At 50.6% G+C, this 14,072-nt stretch overlaps 1 protein-coding gene across 1 annotated transcript in view; it reads right to left on the bottom strand.

Moving 5' to 3' along the window:
- Positions 1 to 14,072, bottom strand: part of ADGRA3 (adhesion G protein-coupled receptor A3) — a 451,503-nt gene that overhangs the window by 67,039 nt on the left and 370,392 nt on the right. The gene's annotated exons all lie outside the window — the stretch shown is intronic.

The raw sequence follows: 14,072 nt of genomic DNA, 5'->3' as shown, positions 1-14,072 counted from the left end.
GAGAGAGTACATTTTGACCCCTGGATTACTATATATAATCTCAAAAATAACTTACCCATTAATCGTCTTTCTGTGCCGTGTATCTGCTTGGAATCACATGCTTTGCATAGGCCACCAACTGGTAATTGGTGTGGAGGGTTGCAATGTTTTTTTTATTTAAAAAAGGGGCGTTGACAAGGGCATAACTGGTTACACTATCCCTAACCTATGCATATTCATGATCCCTCATGCACCCATGTCCTCAGATAGTTAGTAACATTTCACCATTTAAATTGCCAAATGACAACATGTAAATAGTACAGAAATATTGTTTCCTAATTCCGCTGGCCACTGGTTAGCTCCTGGTTTGGATGACTAAGCATCAGTGCTGGAAATAGAAACAAATTACTTGGGGGAACATCCACTTCTTTAGAGGGGCAGGGCTATGGGAAGGAGGGGGCGGGGCCAGGGGCATTGCCTAAGGCCAGTTTGCAAACACAATATCTCTTCATAGAACACAATCCTGGCGATGTGCATACAAGCAAAGAGCATTATAGGAATATCATAACGTCCACAATTTAATACGTTAAACATGTCTTACAGTGATTCAGTAAGAAAACCTTTTAAGCAGATAATGGACTTCTGTTTTTATTGGTCACTGTTATTCACCCTAACCAAAAGAGGTCTGTAAACTGCAGGACATATGCCAGTTTGGACAACTGCAGCACTGTATGCGAGGCTTTGGCAGTTTCTACACGCAGAAGGCCGAGTCTTCTGAAAAGCTTGTTGAAGAACGGTTACTCATGCGTGTAATACAACTGAAGAACTAGTGTTGTGTGCTAGCCCCTGGGCATGTAGAGTTTACCCTGCGCTTCAACGAGCAGGCAGCTTTCAGTAGAGTAGGCAGCGTTTGCCGCCGAGTCTTCCGGCCCATTCCCTGCGCAGTTAAGCGCCTGATAACATTCCTCTCGCTTGTTTGCAAGCATCGACATCAGCGCTTGCGGTATATGAGGTATAGTCTATGTGTAGTACTATTGTTCACTATTGCCACGAGGTGGCAGCAGAGCCCTATTTCAAGCAAACCAGTGAACGTGATCAGCGGTCTGTTCTCATCTGCGCAGCAGAGCGAGTGCTTGTTCAGAATGTAATAAACGCATATTGGAAGCATGTATGAGACGCCCTGCCATCTGGTTGACGAGGCCTTCCCCGTACCTAGGTTTGCTGCCCAACCCAGTATGACACTGCCCAGTCCGATACACACAGTGCACTGCAACACGATTAATCTCCCGACACAATCAGGACCTGCCAGTTTAAGAACGCTAATTGCACCCGTTTTGAAGGCAGTGATCCAGATCGGCTAGATGTTCTGTAGCTGGCCTCCCGAACCAGTTAATCGACACATTCCCCTAAATTGCTCATGGCATATACAGGGATACAGTAAGTAACTCTATGCTCTATGTCCCGACATATTGGACTCATGGAGGTGAGGGGCGCCTGCTCGCTTTCATTTAGGACCGCTCTCAGCGGTGACGTTTGGCATCGATGTGTAAAGAGCTTTTATGGTCTAGTGCTTGTCGCATGAATTAGCTCACAAAAGGGATACCCTTCAGACAGCAACATTTTGAGGAATATTAACCGTACACATCTTTCTACTGCACCCTCCAAATAAATATTCGACTTTTGGACATTGCTTTTTAGGTTACTTAAGGAGGTAGATTAAAGTCACCATTCAGTAGAAACTGAACGTCCATCTCTTCAGATTCAGCATTTACAGTCTCACCCACCTCATCACCCTTTAGAAACAAGATTTCACAACGTATTAAGCCTTAAAATAATTTGTCAATTATTTAAAATACATTTAATAGAGGTACAGAGCTATAGTTAACTTTTGTAAATAGGGTACCAAGAAAGAGTGTGTGAAGAAGAATTGGTAAGGTCAAGTGAAGGGGTGAGGGGCTTAGTGCTATGTCCCAACCCCTCCAAATGCTGACTCCGAAATCCCCCTCCTCATAATACCCTCGCTCAAACCAGTCAGCAAAAGCATAATCTTAGGCGATTTCAATCTAGGATATCCCACTGATCAGAAAAGCTACCACTGTGGACCAAGCCCTCCACGATTTGAACTTCTTACAACTCATCTCTGTTCATACTCGCTTGAAAGGGCCTACCCTCGATTGCATATTTATCACCAACTCGACAATGGCCCGATCACAATCTGATTGAATTTAAACTACACCACTCGAACCCGTGAGGAACTCCAGACCTCCACATCCCCAAATGCTTGCGAGAAATTTAGGAAGCTTACTCAGTGTATACTCAAACCCACCCTAATCCCGCTCATTGCGACACAACCTAACTACAAGAGCCCTGTGGCTCTTGCAAACCACTAACATGCTAGTCTCTTAGTCATGCTAGACCAACACCCCCCCTTAAAAACAAATCCTTGAAACCATTCAAACCTACCAACATCTGGTTTTCTAATGAATTAGTTCTGCTCCGTAGGCAAAAAGGAGCCATAGAACATCTCCATAAGAAACACCCGACCCCCAAGAATGCCACTCTCCTCACCTCCACCTTCAACACTTATAAGGATGCTATTTTCGTGACTAAAGCTGCTTCCTATGACAACAGAATCAGCATGGCTAGTTCAAATACCAAGAAGCTCTTCGCTATCTTGCACAAACTAGCAAACCAGAGTGCACCAACCACACTAGTCCAACCTAACTAAGCAAGGTGCACCACCATACAAACAGCGCTAACCACAAAAATAAATCTTCTCTGTAAAAGATTAACAATTAAGAATGCTCTACTAGCCTCTGTGGGGTAAATTTAAAGCTGCCAAATAGAAGTCCCGTTCACATGAAAGACAGGATTTTAAACACTGAAACAAAACGGCCTGGCCTTGGTTTTCGTTTTTTCAAGTAAAGTTAAAGAGTCATTACCAATGGACAAGCAGCATTTTAATTTACAAAAGGAGGAATCAAAGATCCTTGTCACATGGAAAACATGTTTTCTAAACATTGAAAACAAAAAAGGCCTGCACGTGTGTGCAAATAAAAATAGTATTAAAAAAAAGTCAGTGAAAGAAATATCACTGCTCACAGAAAAATGTTAGGAAAACAAAACATGATGTGCGGATTGACCAAAAGCAATGTATATTCTGTTTCACCTACCAAAACTCCAGTGATATTTGAAGAGCCACTTCATGGAAAATGTCAATCCAAGGAAGACCCTTTTGCTGGCTGTGGGCAAAACTTCACAATGACATCTCCCACTTTTAGCCTGGATGTCACACCTCCCATCTAATGACCAACCACAATAAAACATGCCTGCTAAAGGCATCGAAATTCAGTGTTCTCCAGACCTGCTGACCCTGAAAGCATGGACTTCAAGAAAAGTCATCCTTGGCTGGCACACAACTATTGTGTGTGAGCATGGGGGCACCCACCTCAAAGAGAAAGCTTCCAACACAAAGGAGATTGATAAAAAGAACTGTGGGCATAGGCAGACCCGGTGAAAACAAATGGCCGGAAGCAGGAGCAGGACCATTTGTCCCACATGAAGATTTACAATTTATTTGAAAGGGCTATTATCATTTAGGCCTTTTTCTCAGCCATCAAAAGGCAGGTGGATTTCATTTTACCATTTGTAATGTAATTTCCATGCAATTTTGGAGATATAAAATGTATCTTCCTGTGACTCTACTGTAAGGGCCAGTTAAACTAGGTTCCTGGCTGATCTGAACATGTTCCAAATGTGGGGGTTGGTGAGCGGGAGGAAATTGAAATTAGGGATATGCTTACTAAGGAACAAGTTACTTACCTGTAACTGTTCTCCAGCATGGGTCTGGCATGGATTCACATATTCATGAATATTCCGAGTCATCCGGCTTGGAATCCTCTGTAAAAGAAAAAACAGTTTGTTTTGTTTCTAAACTGTCTTTCTCCTATAAACCAATCGCTGAGCTCTGGGTCATACTGCCCCCAGCCCATGACTGCCCTCTACCTAAGCCCCTCCTCTGGCAGCCATCTTCAGATTTGGTAGCATGTAATGTGGCAGTAGGACCAAGAGAAGAGCTGCAGAGTGGCAGGCAGGAGGGTTTGCATGTGAATCCATGAAAGACCCATGCTGGATAACAACAGTTACAGGTAAGTAACGTGTTCCTTCTCCAGAATGGGGTCTGGCATGGATTCACATGGCCATACATAAAGAATACAGAGCTGTACACACATGCACAACCATGAGAGGTGGCAAGGCTCAACAGAAGCAATCTGTTACCTCCTCATGAGGCTCACCTTCAAGCGAACAGGTTGCGCAGCACTGCTTGGCCGACCCTGTACTTCTCCCTGGAATCCCTGTCGATGCAGTAGAATTTCATGAAGGTGTGCGTCGGCCTCCACGTAGCAGCCCTGCAGATGTCCAGCAGGGGCACACCAGACAGGAACGCCATTGTAGCTGCCATCGCCAGACAGCTGTCAGTTTCCCAACCAGTGACAGTGAGAGATGCAGCTGGAGAGCCATCTGGAAATGGAAGCCTTGGACAGAGCCTTCCCATGGTTCACAGGACCAAAGTTCACAAAAAGCTGAGAGGTTTTCCGGAAACTTTGTGCAGGCCACATAAAACTTCAGCGCTCTAGTCACATCCAGCGAGTGCAAAGTCCTTTCGGCCGGCGACGAAAGTGTTGGAAAAAACACAGGTACCACCAAGGGTTCGTTGAGGTGAAATTCCAACTGTACCTTGGGCATGAAGGAGGGGTGCATCCGAAGCACCACTTGTCTCGTGAAAAGTTAAGTAATGCTGCTTGCATGACGGGGGCTGAATCTCATCTCGCTTGCAGAGGTGATGGCCGAGGAAAGCGGTCTTCAACGACAAACTTGAGCAGAGCTGAATGCATAGGTTCGAATAGAGCCCCCATGAGCCCAGTCAGCACCACATTGAGCTCCCACGCCGGGGCCGGAGCCTTCACCGGCGGGAAGAAGCGGAACAGTCCCTTGATGAACTGCTTGACCAGATGGTGCGACCACAGAGAAGACCATCCCGGAGATCTTGTGTAGCGAGAGATAGCCGTCAGATGAATCTTGATGGAGGCGTGAGCCAGCCCAGATTTAGCCAATGACCGTAGATATGGTCATACCCGAGGGGCCGTGACCCTTGGAGAGTTACTCTTCTGTGAACGGCAGCAAACAGTAAAGGACTTCCATTTGTGTCCATAGCATTTTAAGATAGATGATGCCTTGGCGAGAATCTCTTTCTTGCCTACCGGAAGATCATAGCCACTGCATTCTAACGCTGCATGAGCCAGGCCTTCAGGTCCAGCGACCCCGGGTCGTGGTGCAGAATCGCGCCTCCTTCCCTGCCGATAAGATCCGTGACCACTGGCAGATTGACTTGAGGGGACATCGACATGCTGAGAAGGTCCGGGTAACAGATCTGCCTCAGCCAAGCTGGGGCGACGAGGATCATCAAGCACCGATACCATCTGAGTTGATTGGGGACTTGAAGAAGTAACGGCAACGGAGGGAACACATACATAAACAGGCCTTCCCAAGGGAATGAAAATGCGTCCCCCCACCACCCCCATGTTCCCCGGCTGGGGGAATCTGCTGGCAAACCTCCGGCACTTGGTGTTTGTCGCCGTTGCAAACAGATCGATCTGGGTATTGCCCCATTTGAGGAAAAGGTTGTTCTTCACTCCTGCCAGGTGAAACGGAATGGAGGAACATCCCCTGGGTGACGGCCCAGTGCCATAAATCCTGCACCTCTTTGGAGAGCACTGGGGATCTGGAGCCACCCTGTTTCCGGACGTAAAACATTGTGGTGGTATTGTCTGTGAAGACTCCCTTGAGGGACGGCAGGAACGACTTGAGGGCCCAAAACGCAGCCAGTAGTTCCACGACATTGATATGCAACATCTTCTCCGACAGCCACAGGCCTCTGGCGTGAAGACGTGCAGTCATAGATGGGTCACCACCAGGCGCGAGCCCAACCATTTCTTCCTGGCGGCCGCCGAGACCACAGTCCAGCGACGGTTGAGACCGCAAGCACTTGGGTGCAGAGTCTGGCACCCTGTACTTTTTCTCCAGCCGGTCTCTCTTCGCTGGGGTAGTCGAGGGGTTCTTCATCAAAGCCAGCCCATCATCCCAAACAGCGTCCAGGAGTGGGACCAAAAGGATTTTTATTTTCGTGTCGTCTTGTTTCCAAGGTGAGCATCTTGCCGCTGAGCTATCCTCCCGGGATGGTCTTCCTCTTCGCTTCCCGGCGCCGATATAAGACGCTTTCCTCCTTCTGTTCCTCCATCATGAGCTGGAAAAGCTCAGACGCTCGGGCGATCATTGCATGGAAGGAACCTACTTCGTCCGGCAGAGAGGCCCTGGGCAGAGGAAACGGAAGGTACCCCATGTCGCCATCATCCGTGCCCGTTGTCGCTGTGTCCGATTCCATCTCCCTTGGACGAGAGAGGCGATGGGTGGCGTGGAGGCATGAGATGCCTCCCCCTCTTCTTGGCAGGCAGTTAACTCCTGTGTCAACGGGGCTGCTGGAAAGGGTGCCGCGGGTGGAGGGTCCGTCTGTATCTCCGGCACCAGCGTGTGGAGGGTCGAAAGGATGCCAAGTGAAAGATCCTTCAGCGGTACCTGGGGGGTAGGTGCAGTGGGCCAAGTGCTCTTGTCACCTCGGGGCCCTTCGTCTCAGCCTTCATGGAAAGGCCAGACCCCTTGACCTGGTAGTGCCTTCCCTGCACCATGAAGCGTAGGAACTTTTGATGCTTCCAGTGAATGGGGGCGTGGAAGTAGGCGTACTCCACATCTAGTGACGTCAAGAAGTCTCCTTCCTCCAGCTGGCCGGGCACGTGCTGCAATGTGACCATCCTGAACTTTTGGGCCTTGAGGAACTTTGTTGAGACGCTGCAGGTCCAGGATGGGCCTCCATCACCCCCCCCCAGTCTTCTTTTTGACCAAGAAGTATCTGGAGTAGCCTCCGGAGTAGCCTTGGAAATAGCTCTATTGCCCCCTTCTTTAGCATGGCCCGTATCTCTTGCAGGAGCTGAGGGATGTGTTCCTCCTGCCAGGTCACCGGAGGGATGCGCCGACACTTTTGCTGAAACTCCAGGGTATTTCTGTGGGCGAGAGCGTCCAGCACTCCTCTGTCCGTGGAGTTCTTTTCCCACTCGCTGATGAATCCCGTCAGCCAGCCTCCCAGCAGGGTGCTTGGCCGGTTCAGTCCTGCTTAAGCGCCTGGGTTCTGCCTTGGGAGCGATGACAGCACTGACCACCGCCACCGAAAGCCTTGGACCAGCCTCTGTATGCCTCCTGGGTCGTAAACCGGGAGAGCTGACGGTATAAGGAGCCTCCACCAAAACCTTTTGTCTATCTGCCGACTTTCCTCTGGAGGAGCGAAAGGAAGAGCGGTGCTGTTGAAGAGTACCCAATGCACAAACCGTCTCTGCATCAGTCTTGATGGCCGAAAAGGTTATCCCCATGAAAGGGCATGTCCAGTACCCTCGTCTGAACCTCCGCCGGAAGTTCGTGGCCTTCAGGCAGTCTCAACGACAGAGGCAGACACCGTTCCCCATCTGTTGGAACCCAGTGTCAGCGATGTCCAGAGCAACCGTGATGACATGGTCCGAAGTGACCAGCCCCTCCTGGAGTAGTGCGATCACATCCACCTGCTTGTCGTCCTGCAGGAATTCCAGAAATCAGGGCCAGTTTGTACTACAGATCCCTGTCGTACCTGGCAAGGATTGCCAGGGCATTGGCCGCTTTGACGGTCGATGCAGCAGAACTTTCTCCCCATGGCGTCCAACTTCTTCCCCTCGCTGTCCGGAGGGACTGAGGACGATGACGAGGGGTTAGGCGATCTCTTACTTGCAGCTGCCGACAGAGTCTGGCGACGGATGTGACCGCAGACACTTGGGTGTGGACTCCGGCAGCCAGTACTTTTTCTCCAGCCTATCCCGCTTAGTCAGGGCCGTGGCAGGATTCTTCAATAGGGCCAGGCCTTCCTCCCACACATCCTCCAGGAGGGACACTGCCATGATGGTCTTCCTCTTGGCCTCGCTCCTCTGGTATACGAAGCCTTCCTTTTTGGTCTCCTCGGTTTTCAGCTTGAAGAGCTCAGAAGCTCTGGCAACCATGGCATGAACCGACCCCACCTCATCCGGTCGGGATCCCCTCGGCTGCGGCGATCGGCCAGCCGTGACTATGTCGTCAGTCGTCGCCGTGGCCATGTCCATCCACGGGTCTGGATCCCTCGGGGGGAGGGAACCTGGCGCAGGTGTGGAGGCTGATGGGGTGTTGGATGCCTCTTTCTTCGTCGGAGGCTGATCCGGGGCCACTAGCATCCTTTTTTGGGATTTCTGACAGCAACGTGTGCAGGGTTGAAAGAATATCCCGAGATACATCTCTCGGCAGAGTCGGGGCGGCAGCTTACTAGGCCCCACCCCGTAGCTGCCATCAGCATTTCCACTGCTGTCATCCACATCCTCGTGGAGTGCGTGTACGGACTCCTGGTCCTCTTCATCCGAGGAAGAAACATCCATGTCTTGTGATAAGGCCTGTGGCTGGACTGGGACTTCATGGTGCCGCCCTTTTTGCACCCTGAGGAGTCAGAGTCTGGCTCGGTGACATCTTTTCCGGTGTCTTTGCCACCGCCCCAGCGGAGGCCTCCCGCCTCGGGGGTAAGGAAACCCTGGGCGCAGTCGGCTTAACCTTCGCAGGGTCAGCCCCTTTGGCCTTCGAGAGAGCGACCACCACCATCTCAATCGACAACGCCGATTTTTCCTGCGCCGCCTGGGCCTTTTTGGGCAGATTGGTCGTCTTTTCTTCCACCCTAAGCTTCTCCGCAGTTTAGCCACGTTGGGCGATTTCCTTTTTGAGGAGGAGGAGCTGGACTAATGGCTGGAGATGGAGGCAGATGGTGAGGCTGATCACACCCTGGCCATCGCAGGACCGGCTTGCGCGGCAACCCCAATGGAAACTGACTTGCGGCACTTGGTCTCATCTTGGGCGCCCACTCATGGAGCGCCCTCAAAGCACTTAGAAGCCATCTCTTAGAACAAGACGGTCCTGGGTGAGGCATGACCCTGCTTCAGGCACAGGGCAGAAGCCTTAGCACTTCGCCACTCGGCCAGTCTACTGTAACTATGCTTAATCGTTCTCTTGAAGAACCCGAGATAGATCTTGCAAACTCCTTTGTGGTCCGGGTGAAGACAGAGGCATTGAAGGCGTTTGTCCTCCACAAACACGTTCCACAGTCTGCATCTGGAGCAGAGCTTGAAGAGGGAAGTACCCTCCTTCTCCTCCGCCATGGCACGGGGTAGGCCTGGTGGCCTTCGGGAAACATCGATGAAAACTCGACGATCCTTGCCCTTGAGGGGAGCTGGAATTCACTGACTGATCCCTGCTTGCCGGTCGATGATGAGAAGAGCACATGGGCTCTTATACAGCCCGTTTCCCGTTAAAAGACTTGAAAACTGTAGAATAGCTCACAGAGCAAAACTTGAGGACTCCCACTTGAACGTGCGGTAAAAATCTGAAAATGGCTGCCAGAGGAGGGGCTTAGGGAGCAGGCAATCATTGGCTGGGAGCAGTATGACCCAGAGTACAGTGATTGGTTTAGAGGAGAAATACAGTTTGTAAGTGAAAGTGAAACTGTTTTTTCTTTTACCAAGGATTCCCGGCCTAATGACGGGGAATATTCATGAGCAGATGACCCCATGCCAGACGCCATGCTCGAGAAGTAGATTACCTCAATGATAAATTAGCAATTCTTTCCTATACACACACTCGCATTTGTTGCCTTTCATTTTAAACCCATCTATTAAATTACTTCACATTAACATTAGTTCTGCGGATTGAACCATTTCCAAAACATGCTTGCAACTTCTGCCACCTTGTGGCTGGATTGAAAACAGTCTCTTAAAAAAATAATAAGAACTTGCTTGGAGTCAACGCCTCGTCTAAATCAAAGTGGAAAAGTCTAGCAGAACTGAAGCATCTTGCCTACTTGTGGGCGATATCATTGTGAAATGTTATAAAAATAACTGTTGGCTGTCACATTAAGAAAATTCGTGGAAATGAACCTTTTCCACCTGGGCTTACTGACAACTGCCTCATCTGCAGTGGTAATCATGTATGTATATGCATTCAATAGATTGTCCCAAAAGCCAGCACCAAACTCGAACACAGAAGAAAATGCAAGTCAAATTGACGTCCAAGTCGCTGCAAAGGATCCGTGGACTATGATTACCACCCAATATGTGTAAACCTCCTGACTGCGGTTACTCAATGCATGCAACAATCCACTTGAAACTTCTGGACTTTGAAATGGCCATTTCGAGCCGGTTCAGACAAAAAATGTGCGCAGCCGGCTTCAACCCTGCGGCACGCATTTACAAATTCAGTAAGTGTGGACCTATTAGAAGAACAAGTTACTTTCTTACCTGGTAACTTTCTTTCGATGGGATGGTCCAACGACGTAGTCCATATCTATGACAGGTAATGTCCACAGCTGTGCTGCTTCGGAAAATCTTTGGCGTCTGCGTCCTGCGTCGATGACGTCGATGCGCCGTCCCCGAGGACCTCCTCCGACGGCCGACGTCACCTGATGTGATAAGTAGGACGCACAACGCCCATAGCCTCAGTTATAGTTTTTTCCCCATAACGTGTAACACCAGTTTTCTGCCAGTCAGACACACAAGGCCTTGTGGAACGCAAGCTGCAATCGCAAAAGAAATTCTGCAGCGGGGAAGGCAGGGAGGGAGCGATATGGAATACGTCGTCGGACCATCCCATCGAAAGAACGTTACCAGGTAAGAAAGTAACTTGTTCTTCGAGGGGATTGGGTCCTCCGACGTATTCCATATCTATGACAGACTCCCAAAGCAGTACCAAGCAAGGAGGTGGGAAAGAATTTATAATACAAATTTAGCATGCCCAATCAAATTGCGGAATAGAGAACTGCCTTGCCAAAGGCCAGATCTTGCCCTCTGATGGAATCGAGTAGTGACGTACAAAAGTATGTACTGAAGCCCAGGTGGCTGCATCACAGATGTGACGAATAGGAACTCCCCTCTGCAGGGCAGTAGACGCAGCCACTCCCATGGTAGCATGGGCCCGCAAGCCAGCCGGAGGGTCCTTGCCCGCCAAGCGGTAACACTCGGAGATAGCTAAAATAATCCAATGAGACAAAGTCTGTTTCGTCACAGCTTGTCCCAAACGCTTTCCAGCGTAACCAATGAAAAGTTGATCGTCCACTCTGACCCGGGACATGCGCGAAATATAAAAGCTCAACGCACTCCGAGGATAAAGCCTATGGAGCCTCTCCTCTTCCTTAGCAGGATGTGGAGGAGGCTAGAACGCCGGAAGAAAAACCTTCTGGCTCAAATGAAATTCCGAAACCACCTTCGGAAGAATAGAAGGACGAACTCTAAGGACAACCCTGTCCTTATAAAACACAGTGAAGGGTGGCTTAACTGAAAGTGCCTGTAACTCACTCACTCTGCGAGCAGAAGTAACCGCAACCAAAAACACAGTTTTCAGAGTCAACAGCCTCAAAGGGCAAGAATGTAAAGGCTCAAACGGAGCACCCATAAGAAACTTAAGAACAAGGTTCAAATCCCAACCTGGCACCAGAGAAGGTGACGGAGGGAACACATTAGTGAGCCCTTTCAAAAACTGCGAAATTAAAGGAATCTTAAAATAGGAACACTCCTCAGACGAGCGCTTAAATATAGACAGCGCCGCCAGGTAACCTTTAATGGTCCCCACTTGCAAGCCCCTGTGGGCCAAAGAAAGCAAAAAAGACAGAACCATGGGAATGTCACAATCAAAAGGATCTACATTCTTAACTCTGCACCAGTCGCAGAACTTTCTCCAACGGCAACGGTACAGATACTTTGTTGCCGGCCGCCTTGCCGAGAGCAACACCTCCATCACATCTTCAGGGAGGTCCCAATCCTTATACCTCAACCTTTCAGAAGCCAAGCGTGAAGATTGAGGGCTCTGTCCTCTGGATGGAGAACCTGACCCCCCCCTCCTGTGAGAGCAGATCGTCTCGGTAGGGAAGACGACGTGGAGGGCAGATGGACAAGTCGAGAAGGTCCGGGTACCACGTCCTCCGGGCCCACGCCGGAGCAATGAGCATCATCCGGCAACCGAACCTCCGTAACCTCCGCAGCACTTGCGGGATGACGGGGACTGGAGGAAACGCGTACAGCAGTGGGAATGACCACTCCACCACGAACGCGTCTCCTAAGGCTCCTTTCGGAGGAAATTCCCACAAGCAAAACCTTTCGCATTTCCGGTTGACACTGGAGGCAAAGAGATCCACTTGAGGGGTCCCCTAAAGGGCAAAGATCTCCAGGAGAATCTCCTGAGCCAGCTCCCACTCGTGAGAGATCGTGCTCTGCCTGCTCAGAGCGTCCGCCGTCTCGTTGTCGTCTCCGGCAGATGAACACAGCCGAGATCGAAACTTCCTGCTGGATGGCCCAGGACTCGAGCTGCATCGCCTCCCTGCACAGCGGAAGTGACCCTGCCCCCCGCCCCTTTTTGTTGAGGTAGTGCATGGCCACTGTGTTGTCTCTTTCCACGCACAGTCGGCAGAAAAGCCTTCAGGGCTAGCCTGACGGCCCTCAGCTCCAACAGATTGATATGGAGTCTGGACTCCGACGGAGACCAACGACCACTGACTGTCAACTCGAGCCTCTGGCACCAGAAGAATGCAGGATGCCATGAGGCCGAGCAGTCTCAAGAATTCGGACGCTGGGAGATTCTGGGCAAGCTGAAACTTGTGCACCATCTGCTGAATCTGAAGAGCCCTCACCTGAGGAGGAAAACACTGCCCCAGGGGCGTGTCGAGCACTGCTCCGATGTACTGGAGCCGCTGCGTTGGTGTCAAATGGGACTTCTTTAAATTGAGGGAGAAGCCCAGCCTGTGAAGGGAGTGGCAGCTGACGGACAGATGATCCAGGACTTGCTCGGGAGAGCTCCCACTGATCAACCAATCGTCCAGGTAGGGGTAGACGTGAATCCCCCTTTCCTGAGATGCGCTGCCACCACCACCATGAGCTTGGTGAAAACCCTCGGGGCGGGGGTCAATCCGAACGGCAGGACCCGAAACTGAAAGTGCGAGTCGCCAACCGCGAACCTCCGGTACTTCTTGTGCTGGGATGGATCGGCACATGGAAGTAAGCATCCTTGAGGTCGAGGGACACCAACCAGTCCTGAAGTTGAAGGGCCTGGAGGACTTCAGAAAGAGTTACCATCTTGAACTTGCCCTTCCTGAGGAGTTTGTTCAAACCGCGCAAGTTATTGTTATTGTTATTTTGCATTTGTATAGCGCCTTATATACCATTGGTATGGTCTGAAGGCGCTACCGAAGTTCGGGTCAGTGGAAAGATTAGAGAGAGTCCAAAGGTGCGTGTGCGCACCGGTATGTGTGCAGCTGGTGCGGAATTCATGTGGTAGCTGCTTCTTAGCGGTAGGTGTGGTGGTTGAGAGATCAGGGATATGTGTTCGGTCTGGCTGGAATTATCCAGACCGAGTGTGGCGGCGTTAGGCCTGAGGAGAAACGCCTGGCTAGGGGTGTGAGACCAGCCATGTTTACTTAGAGTGATGGGGGGTGAGCGGCAGATGTTGATATGAGAACAGTTATACCGAATGGTGTCATAGTATCTCTGTGTTCTAGTTGAATGGTGGTGTAAGGAGAGAGTAAGCGTGGGGTCTGATATGCAGTATGCTCTTTCAAAGATTCCTTGCATTCCAAAAATAAATATGCACGTCGCGCAATTCTGAGCGGTCAGGTCCGTTCTATGTGTTTTGGTTCACATCCGCTCTATGCACTATTCACCCATACACTCATTTGTTCCATGCGTTCGTTCGTTCCGCACCCTCAGCCGCTCTCCGCACCCTCAGCCGCTCACTCCACTCTCGGCCGCTCACTCCACTCTCGGCCGCTCACTCCACTCTCGGCCGCTCTGCACGGTCCTCCGCTCTGCACGGTCCTCCGCTCTGCACGGTCCTCCGCTCTGCACGGTCCTCCGCTCTGCACGGTCCTCTGTTCTGGACGCTCTTCACGCTCCTCCCCTCTCTGCACT

This window comes from Ambystoma mexicanum, chromosome 6q (assembly GCF_040938575.1).
Source record: "Ambystoma mexicanum isolate Mex_15411 chromosome 6q, UKY_AmexF1_1, whole genome shotgun sequence".
Lineage (NCBI taxonomy): Eukaryota > Metazoa > Chordata > Amphibia > Caudata > Ambystomatidae > Ambystoma > Ambystoma mexicanum.
This window is presented reverse-complemented; position numbering and strand designations above follow the sequence as displayed.